Consider the following 11896-nt stretch of genomic DNA (forward strand, 5'->3'; position numbering starts at 1 on the left):
AGGCGAGTGGTCTCCCGTCTATGTACAGTAGGTACATCTTCCGTTTTTGGCTTGATATTTGTGTTGTTTGTGCTGCTTTCTGCCTTTTTGTCTGCCTTTCTTTTTGTTTTTCTGTTTAGAGGTGACTGTCCTAGACTAGTTGATTTAGTTTCCAGTCTGGTTTGATTCATTGTGATACGAAACTAGTCCCGGAGGACGAGATCACACGGTTTTGGTGGTTTCGGGAGCTCGACCCGTCCCGGTTAAGGGAATCTAATCCGAGTCTCGCTGATGATGAGTTCGGGACTTAGGGTAATTGTCAAGGTACTCTTACTCTAACCTCTTGGTACTATTAATTATCCAAAAGTCTGACCTCTGATCTCTTGGGATTCGGGGTTAATATAAGTGATCCTCTAACAACCATTCCGCGTTGTCAGAGTTGTCAGAGGAGTCCGCATAGAGGGTGGTGATCCACGTGGTCGCTCCACATACGCTTGCTTGTATGGACCGAGATGGGCTTCTTGGACCGGGCTTAGCTTGGATCTGTTCCGCTGGCCTGGGATGATGCGCTGAGCGGGTTTTGGGCCGTGACGGGCTAGCTAGGCAGTGTCAAGGTGTGGGCCTTATTCTTAGTCCCGGTTTGGTCCACCAAGGGGATCCGGGATCGGGTTATTCATGACCCAAACCTTATTCTTTATAAGGGCCTTGTTCACATGGCCCTATCATTAGCCCCCTAAGTCGAGATGCATCTATGGGAGATGCATTTTAGCTTGATGACACAAATTTCCTTCTATCTCACGATCGTCTTCGATAGAGATTTTAGAACTGTATACCTATTTCATGTTAGTTGCTCAACAATTCATAAGAAAAAGTAGATGTATATCATGCGACATGATTTGGAATAAGGTTCATGACATTACATTAATACGACACACGGCGTGATTCAGAATATCATTCGAGATATTACATTTGCAATTAATAACTTATAGATAACTTATCGTCTCGCAGAGACTATTGGCTACATATTTCATATAACGATACTGTTAAAGGATTTGTTTCCTAGTCAGAGTCGAAATACTAGTTGTGAATACTTCTTTGGGTACGCGTCTCGCTTGTACTTGTCAACAGTGCATGTCGGGCATATGAAGTGTTTGAACCTTAAGTCCTCGTTTGTTTTGGACAGATAGGCGATAATGCACGGTGGATGAAACGCTTCTATGCACTCACTGCATGTGAACATTAGGTTTCGTTTACCGTATTGCTTGCATTTCGGGCAAAAATCTACCTCCTCTAGTATGCCGGGGTTGTCACTTTTTTTCCTTTGCGTGTCTTGTTGATGATTGTGCCGAGTTAGTGTTCATTTTTAAGGTGTTAAATTTTCTAGTGAGGTAAAGGAAAAGTGTGTTCTATTGGTGATGTAGCTATTATATAGTGTTTTGTGACACGACATTCATTGGACGTTGTGCTGAAGACTATCATTTCTGGGCCCGGCTTTCATAAATATATAAGCCATGTCCTTCCCCGCCCCCTTTTTTATGTCGAGGCCTGAAACTTGGTGGTATCAAATAAGACAATAAAACATACAAGACCATACGATATGATATTTCATAATGTCTTACAAAAAGTGGAATGATAGACTACATTGCGTAGCCTACGACATGCAATGAAAATATACGAGACGACATGTCATTATGTCAATCTAACATTTCGTAATGACACATTACATATTTGCTAAACCTAGGACAAAGTTACGACTGGATAATTGTATTTATTTTTTCCCGACACCCATGCCCAGCAAATCGTCGGGTGTGATTTGGGGTATGAAAGTTTCGTTAGGTCCATACTTTAAAGTTTGGTTCCATTTCAAAGTTGGTGTCCTCGTAATGGTTGTCTTTTTCTATATCGGCTTTAGACCTGTATGTAAACTTGTAACCCGGGTCTTCTTTGGGATCATGCTTACATTTTAGGCAAAGCCAAAAGCTGAAATATGGATCTGCTCGACCATCTCGGTCAGGTTCATCTGCACACCATGGATGGTACCAGTAACCACATTTGTGGTATTTTACCATGTCGTCTTTGTGACCGAAGTTATCACATGTGATCCAGTGTCGAATAGAGACGATCTCGTCTTCTGGAGCGATATCAATTTTGGTCTGGTAATTGTCGCGAAGAAGCTCGTCGAAATGGCTCTCTGGGAAGGTCTTTTTGGGGGATGGAGTTATTGCTTCTTCAGATTCCAGAATTTTGTCGACGAAGTCGCCAACTTTGGTGTCGTTGTTATGCATGAACTAGTAAATCTCATGTATCAAGAATCTTCTGGCTAGTAAGTGCCATTCAGACTGCATAAACTCGCCCATGGGTTTCGATTGGTCTGCTGGAGGTGGGTTGCTACTCTCTTCTATTTTAGGAGGAAGTTTTTTGTTTTTACGTCATCATCGTCAGAGTTAAGGTCTATAATTGGATTGGTTGTTTGTTGTTCATTCATTTGAATTTCATCATTTATTAAGTCTGGTTTGGGTTCGTTAACTGGTTGAATCATTGTTACTGGATAAATTATTAAGTCTAAATTGGTAATTACATTGACATTGTGTGGTCTTTCTGGTGATGGTGGTCTTTGGGGTTCCCTGTTTGCCCCCATCTCTCTAGTTCGAGCATTTAATACCTCTTTAAGGTCAGTACAAAATTCGGTATGATGGCCCATGGCACGATGATATACACAATATTGTTCAGGTTCGCAAATTAGATTGTTTTGGATTGAGTGAGGGCCCAATTGGAGCCGCAAGGGATCACCTACTTCTCTTGGCCGTTTCATACGAAGTCTGGCTCTATCAATTCCTTCACTGATTATTTTCAATTGTTTAAAGTCTTAATGACATAGTTTTTAAGTTGGTCACAAAGCAGTGGTTGTGATGACCGAATCACCATCTTAATTAGTTCATCTACAGAATGTATGGGTTGGTGTAGTTCATCCACCATAGTGAACCATCTATCTACATAGTCACTAAAATGTTATGTTTCTTTTTGGGACAACCTTGATAAATCAGCAAAGGATGGTACATGCCACATACGACTAAACTGGTGTCAAAAACATGAAGACAATGATTTCCATATCATGTTGTTCTTTCCAACTAAGTGTTCATACCATTAATGTGCATCGTCTTTGAGAGACATGGCAAAAAGTAAAATCAAAGTTGTATCATCATATCTAAATGTGTTGTATACCTTGAAGAAAGTTGTCACGTGTTTTATTGGATAATTTTTTCCATTATATAGCTCTAATGTTCGATTTTGTTGCGGTTGTGCCGGTGGTTCTTACGGGTGACTCTACGGTGGTTCTGTAGGTCGGTTTTGGGGTAATTCTTCATATCTCACCCTTAACTCGCCTAAACAACTTTCAATTTATCCGATCAATGATTGCAATTGAATGTATAGAGTATCTGTTGGATGTCGTACACGCAACCCTTGAGGTTGAGTTGAGGAGAAGCCTGGTCCTCAGGACTATAAGACGAATTAACATGTGAAAAGCTTCTAACTACAAAAGAAACAACCTTCTCGTTTGCTCCCCTGAGCCTAGGGGCGGGTCATTATTCATCCTAGGTGGGTTCGATCTAGAGGTGGACGGACCATTTGGTCATATAGGTATCCCTTCCAATACATTGACTTCCCCAAGGTCTAATTTAAACAGTTTGTTTAACTCGTCAAAACTATCATTTTCTGGTGCAATAACCCCAACCTTTTACAAATGTATCATTTATGGACATGTTGGAGGTTACTGTTGTTATTGGTTTATCAGACTCGCATCCTAGACCATGTGTGCCTTTATTTTTCATAAGTTTCAATGGTTCTACTGGTCCTTGATTGAATTTCCCTAAACCTTGCCTTGGGGTATAGTTCCATTTTTTTGGAGTGTTTCTATCATTTTTTCTGGGTTAGGGTAAATTTTTCCAGACTTGATAACAATAAGTGGAACTTGTTGGTTGATACTAACAGAACTAGCTTCAACAGGTACAACCATTTCAGGCTCAGCCATAATTACAACAATTTTATCATTAAATAGAAAATTAAGGCACTGATGCAAGCTGAACGGGATTACCTTATGGGCATGTAACCATGGTCTTCCTAGAATCAAATTAAAGGTGGAACTTGATATCAACAACTTAGAAGGTTATTTTGAATTTTACTGGACTGATTACTACTTTTAAATCAACCTCTCCCAAACTTTCTATGTTGGTGCTGTCAAATGCTCTTATCGTCCCAATGGTTTTACAAAAACTTGTTGGGTGTACTCCAATTTTGGTGGCAATGCGTAAAGGACAAATGTTAAGTGCAAAACCATTATCGACTAAAACAAATGAAAGATGGAAACCATTACATTGAACCTTTATGTACAATGGCCTATTGTGTTTTTATTTTTCGTCAGGGAGTTCATTGTTTAAGAAGGTTATGTTTTGTTCATGTATATGACTGACAAGTTTTTCTAAGTCCTTTGGTTCTACATTAGTTGGCACATTAACAGATTGAATGACTTTTTGTAAAGCTTGATAGTGGGTTGGAGATTTAACAAGCAATTCCCAGATAGAAATTTCATCCTTTGTTTTCTTTAATTGGGACACCACATCATAACTGGATGAGTATTTCTTTGTTTGATTTTCAATGTTTTCTTTAGATTTACCATCCTCGGGTATGGGTTTTGCTGTAAGGTATGATGACTTGTAAACCCTACCAGACCGGGTCATGTTGCTTAATTCAGTGCATATAAGAGTTCGGTTCTCATCAATAGAAACCTGATTTTGATTGGTTGTGGTTGGTTTTCCTAAGACCTCAATTGTTTTTGGACCCATGACTACCATTGGTTTGAGGACTGGTTCTCTGACTCCTAGAACCTCAATAGGCCTTTTGTACTGTATCGGTGTCATTTGGTTTCTTGGTCTTACCCGTAAAACTTCAATGGTTCTCGGATTTAATTTCTGTTCAAAGTGGTTGACAATACCATTGAAAGAGTATGGATCAAGATTTTCACATTCAATAACATTTACCGTTTGAGAGCAAGATGCTTCATCATTCTTTGGATGTTGAGGTAACGGGTTTGCCATGATATTAGCAGTTTTAATTGGAGTGCTTTGACAACAATTACTCATTTTCTCAATTAAATCATATATGGTGTGCTTTAGATTATAACATTTATCGGTATGGTGACCTGCACTTTGATGGTATTCACAAAAAACAGTTGGGTCATATCCTCGAGAACCAGAGTTTACTTGTCTTCCTAACGGAGTCACAGTTCCTTCTTGAAAGAGTCTAACGAGTATTGAACTTGGTGGCTCACCAATTGGTGTGAATTTTCTAAAAATCTTGATTTGTGGAAGAAAATTGAGAATTTGAAGTGTTCATATGTGTAATTGGTCCAGTTTTTGTGTTAGTATGTGCTGGTTTTGAAAATCCACCAAACCGATTGTCATTTGAAAACGAGTTCTGAGGGAAGACAATTTGTTTGGTACCGGATATCTCAAAGGTAGCATTTACATCCTCTTGACTTTTTGAGGTATTTGGTGACATGTTATTTTTTTGGTCATTTCTGGTTCGTTTCACATTGAATTGATTGGTAATGATGTTTGCATTCCTGCGACCGGTAATAACCCTTGGTTTATGGTTGTTTCTACTCGAGAACCATATTTAATTAAAGCTATGAAATTAGGATGTTCTTGAATAGCTAGGTAACCCGACATGGCAGGCAAAGATGACTTAATTATCATATTCATGGATTCCTCGTCTGTTGGCTTGGGTTTGACTTTGGCGGCCATTGCGGGCCATCTAGCAACATAGGTTGCAAACGATTCATCTTTATTTTGTTCAAGAGATTCAAGGTCGCCGCGTCGGGGTTGCATGTCAAGATTATATGAATATTGATCAACAAAAATGTTCGACAAATGATCAAATGACGCAATAATGGATAAATCAAGAGAAGTAAATCATTTCAAAGCTGAACGAGTCAAGCTTTTTTGGAAGTAACGGATAAGCAATTGGTCATTAGATTTCAACAAAACCATATCCCCACAATAAGTTCTAAGATGTGACACCAGACAACCCTCCCCATTATATTTCTCGAATTCTGGTAGTTTAAAATTTTCGGGCAATACTACATCAGGAAACAGACATAGGTCTCGGAATGAAACATTTCTAGTACCTCCTACTCGTATTTTGGTTAGCTCAGCCTCTACTTTGTCTATACGGGATTTAACGGGTCAGATTCAAGAAAATTTGGTGATTGTTCAGAGTTTGGAGTACTTGTGGACCTATTTTGGTCATGATTAGGAAGGATTTGAGTTTCAGGGTGTTCAGGTCCATGGTTCGTAGGGATTGTGTTTTGAGGGCCATTTGAGCTCATAACATTGGGGTTCATTTGAGACAAACTAGCAAATTGGGTCATCATTGTGTTCATGACTCGTATTGTTTCGCTTAACATATGCTTCAAGGATTATTCCGTATTTGGATCATTTGTTTGAGATTGAGGGAGACTGCTTTTAGGATTTTCATCGAGATTTGTGGTGGGAGACATTTTTGAGCGAGACCTAGTTAGGACAGGACTTCTCACAAATTTTTGTCTATACCGTTTTGGCTTACGTAAATTCTTAGAGTTTGACTCCAGTTGAGATTGATGTTACTGATATGATGCTTCTTATTTTCTCATGTAGAATGTCGATCGCTCAAGTGCTTCTAGTCTTTTGCCTTGCTCTTCCTTCATCGCAAATGTAAACTGCTCCTCCTCCTTCGTTGCTCCTTTTTTTTGCAGTAAATATGAAAAATCAGAAATAAAATATAGATCAGAAACTAAAAAAACACTAAGTGGAAAAAAAGCTAGAAACTTTCAAGTTAAGACTCCCCAGCGGAGTCGTCAGCTGTAGCTACTATGCTACAAGATTGACGCTCAACTCAACCTCTTAAGTTTGATATAAATTTTATTTAGAGTTGCCACCCGTCAAGAAACAGGAAATACAATTTATTTTAACTTATGATTAATGGGTTCGTGTCTTGGTTATGAATGTGAAAGATGTTAGGCACCACACTCACCTGCAAGAAAACCGGTCTTTACTAATTTCTAGCTTTCAAAAATATATTTCCACAATGGTGCAAATTACAAAATGAAGTAAACAAAACATAACAATAAAATAGAGAAAAAATCGAAATAGCTAAAAGAGAGTAAAAATAAGAATTTTCAAGTCGCGCAGATCATCGTCTTCATTGTCAGAATGACTGGTTTTTTGACAGTTGAGAGCTTGGTTAATGAGAAAATATATTTAGTATGTCTCTCATTTTTTTTATAACTCATGACACTAAGCTCTCTATTAAAATACTTCTTAAAATCTGTTTTTTTTTTTAACTCTATTTTTGGGGCTGATTTCCTTCAACTTTTTTTTTTTCTTAGCTAGGCTCTTATTGCACTTATCAGCCGTGGAGTTGAAGTATGGATATGGAGGAATATATATAGTTGCTTGATATGTTCCTGTAGCTTCCAATGTCTCAACATGCTTTATATTTGTTTTCCCTCCTACATTGGACATAGTTTGGATGTTATTTGTCTCATAAAGTAATACTTAAAAACAAAATAAATTTGTCTCCAGGTGCTTTAAGTGATTTAACACTAATATTAAGCCAACTTTGGACTTATGATTTCAAAATGCAAATGAAAAAATGACATGGCAGCAAGATTCTCGCCACATGATTTGATTGATTTCATATTTTATTTTTACCATGCAATAATTACTATAGCCTGGAACTATTACTATTCATTCATGCATATGTACATAAATGATCCTAAATGGATGTTGAATAGTTGCTATATTTGGAGTTTCATGCACTTTGTTGTACCATGTATATTTTTCAAGTAAAGTGCACGTTTCGTCTTTCGTACATATATTAGGCTCCTATTGGATGTGTTACTCATATATTTTTACTTACAAGTTTGTTTTGCACAAAATTAGAATTTTTTTTTCTTATTTTGACAATTATTGTTGTCAAAATTTTAATTAAAATATACTCAACTCTCTCTTTTCTTTTCTTTTAATTATAAGTTTATGCAACTAGGCTTAGTTATATGCATTTTCATGTTTTTACTGCCATCTATACGTTTTTACTTTTACAAGGAGGTAAATGCCAACTAGGTAAAAGTAATTTCTGTCCATTTGCTACAAAGTCAAAGATTTCACTTTTCTTATAACATTCACCTTTCTTAAAGTTTTACTTAAGCCCTGGCATGGTTTGTAGTAAGAATCAAGTTGTCAGGTTGCTTATTCTCTATGGTTGCATATATGACCATATACCATGTAGCGATATATTAGTACATATATTGTTATATAGTATATTAGTAGTTTGTTTCATTTAATGAGTGTTGGTGCACAAAAGACTAAAGCTTAAAAAACTAGAGTTTTTCCCTAATCGTTCTCTTCCCTTAATTTATTTATTATGAGATATATCTAAAATTTTAGTTCATAATTAGAATTTTCAATTGAAAGCTCCATTAAAAATTGACCTAGATAATAGATGTAAGCATTGCCTTGGATTCAATATATCATGATCAAACTCAACCTAAATTAATGTAGCTCGTAGCATGAATGCAAATTTGGGACTATAGACTAGAGAATATCGTGTAGCATGCAACAATGCATTTATTGAAGTCTATAGTTGGCCACTATTGCATATTGTTATGTCTGCCTCTCATCTCATCATATATTTTCATCAGGCTTGATTTAGCAGGATGTTAGGAATAATAGGCCATGTTTGGAAGACTATATTAAGGAGGAAGAATTAAGTTTCTCTTATTTCTTGCCTCTCATTCGTCGAAACCCTAACACATATTCTCATGATTCACACATAATATTTAAGTCCCATGTTGTAGTAAAAGAGGATGAGGTAAATAGTTCCACATACTTTTACCAATTAGATAGTTTCCACATGACACTACAAGAAATCTAGGCTTTAGTGGCATTAAAAAACGCCACTAAAAGCCTGAAAAAACGCCACTAAACACTTTTCCCGGCGTTTGGGCAAGTGCCACTAATATCAGGGTCGGCAAAAGCCTTTCCCGGCGTTTACAGACCCTTTTGCCGGCGTTTCAGAAGTGCCGCCCAAAATCTGGGTTTCCCGGCGTTTGGAGGCTCTTTCCCGGCGTTTGAAGCCTCTTTCCCGGTGTTTAAGAAGCGCCGTCCGATAGTTTTAATTCCCGGCGTTTAGCAAATTTCATCCGACATTTTGGACTTTTCCCGGTGTTTACTCCTTTTTCCCGGCATTTACTAAGCGCCGTTAAAACTCACAAATTTTTTTTTTAAAAGGAAGTCTGGCGTTTAGTAGCGCCGGTAAAGATAAAAAAAATTGAAAAAAAAAATTACTACGATAGCATACTGGATGGTCAACGATAGAGAAGAAATTAAGCCAATTTACCAATTACTTAGTACTTACAACATCCAAATATACATATAACTAATTTTAAAGCTGAAAATAAAAAAGAATACATCTTCAGAACTAATTTGTTCAAAATGAAAAATAAAAACATATAACAAGCATTAACCGAGACTAATAAATGGAAATCAAATGTTAAAACTTAAGACATTTCCTAGCTGGATTCCTCAAGTTTCACCACTGTAATTTGTCACCTGCAAAGTTTTATTTTGCCTTTGATTTCATTTAAAATTTTCATTGAATTATAACATTATAAATAAAAAAAATGTCTAAGTAATAAACATACCTAATAATTAGCGTGCATGTGCCAGAAACAATCCTAATCCAATTTACTCAACTGACACAAGAATGGACTAAGTTATAAAATTGAAATTATGTATATAGTCTAAAATCTAGAAACTATTTCAAATAGAAACTTTATTTTTTTTTTAAATTGCTTGGTAGTGGCTAGTTTAGGAACTTTATGCTTACCAGTATTTACAATGAAGTTCATGAGATGAAACACTTTCTGTGTAGTCCAACTATATTCTGGCACTCGCATATGAATTATGAATAATTGAATCTGCATGTCAAATTCCCAAACTAACTCCACTTATGGGCCAAATTCCAATTTGTAGAACAAACTCAACATATTCACATGTGCATATCACCTATAGTGACAAAACTCACTGGTTGGCTCAAAAGGTTAATATTTTTTACATAAATGACGGGACAACAAATTTATCAAGACCTTTAGGGGTAAGGCATTTTGACATTCAGGCATATGGATCAGCAATTACAAATAACGGTGGAAGACCTAAAAAACATTTTTATAAAATTACCAGACAAACGACATATTTGGAGTTAATAGCTTGGCAAGATGGCGTATAATTACATCAATTACCAGTGCATAATCTAATAAAATTAAGAGGAAAATTTAAGAGAAAACTTAATCTAATAATTTTTTTGCCAAAGTAACTTACAAGGACAAAACTGGCAAGAAATGAGTCCACAATTTGGGATGCATCAGCCAATGCAATCTGACATTGTTCAGATTGGGCTTCTCAGCTTCTCTCTTGTTTCCAATATTAGCAACCCACTAACACATAACAAACACAATTAGTGAATAATTGGTATATTAACCTATGAATTTTATTAAGAATAGGCAATATGTATGTATAGCTCTTGCTTTAGACAATGCCTCTTTTCTTCTTTTTACAAGGACAGTAAATTTTTTTGCTTGCTTCACCATCACCTAGCCTCACCACGTATCAGGCTCCCTCCATCATTCATCAAATTTAGTATGCCAGTTTACTAGAAACTCCAAAACTTAGTCTACCTATTTTGGCTATTTACTCCATGTGAATGTTGAGACTTGATATTATACACCTATTATATGAGAACTTAAAATATTTATTATTGAAAGGCATACTTGAAAAAAAATCTCTGAAGTTCACAATATGAAGTAATTTTGTCTATACCATTATCTTAAAAAAATTGATTCTAGATGTTGCAAATCAGCATATCCGTTTAAATATATTGATAGTTATCATAGTAGAATATTTTTATAGTTTTCAATTTTGGATCATAGTTGAAAATTAACAAGCAATTTTGACACACTTTTGTTTGTTTTGAATTCACAAATTGTAGTGCAATATAGTGCGTGGAATAATTAATGTGACTATAGTATATCGGTATGATATTACCATAAATAAAATATGCATTGTAGCGTCAGAAAGTTTTCGCAAAAACTAAATATATATTTTCCATTATATTTTATTTTAATTTTTTTTAGAAGATATATTTTAGAAATATATTTTTCTGCATTATATTCTTAGATTTTATCTTAATTTTGCGAGATGATATATATACTACTATAATTCATCTCAAGACCGTGGATAAAAAATAAACAAACAAAATATGACTGATACATTAACTAAAAATTGAATTGTAAACCGTACCTTTTCGTAGAAGCATGAATATTATATCCTTGATTTATCCTTGATTTTAGAATTCGTGTTTGGTGCAAACGTAATATTTGGATATATCCTTGATTTATCCTTTTCAAGATTGTACAATTTTGGATATCTACAGTCAGTGAATGGTGGTTGCCCTCCTTGAGGTGGGATTGGGGTAGTATACCCCGCCCTTGGAGGCGGAACGTTGGGTCTCGGGGTGGTCAAAGTAGTGACTGGGGGTCGAGTATTGTTTCCCGTTGGAGGGTTAGAAACCGTCCCGGGAGGTGCAGGAGGCTCGGTCGCGAGACGTACAGGGAGCTCAGTCCCGGGAGGTGCGGGAGGCATACCCAGAGTGGATATCCCCCCTGGTTGGGTATGCGCCATCTAGACCTTGGAGAGTGAAGCTTAGATAGGCCCAACAGTGGTTGATACGAAACTACTCCCGAACGACGAGACCATACGATTTTGGTGGTTTCGGGAGCTCGATCTGTTCCGGTTTAGGAAATCCGATCTGGGTCTCGCTAATG

At 36.6% G+C, this 11896-nt stretch overlaps 1 protein-coding gene across 1 annotated transcript in view; it reads left to right on the forward strand.

The window, feature by feature from the left end:
• The window catches only part of LOC144543788 (autophagy-related protein 18c-like), a 49002-nt gene that overhangs the window by 21420 nt on the left and 15686 nt on the right, over window positions 1–11896 (forward strand). The window lies entirely within an intron of this gene.

This window comes from Carex rostrata, chromosome 25, assembly GCF_964058835.1.
Source record: "Carex rostrata chromosome 25, lpCarRost1.2, whole genome shotgun sequence".
NCBI classification, from domain to species: domain Eukaryota; kingdom Viridiplantae; phylum Streptophyta; class Magnoliopsida; order Poales; family Cyperaceae; genus Carex; species Carex rostrata.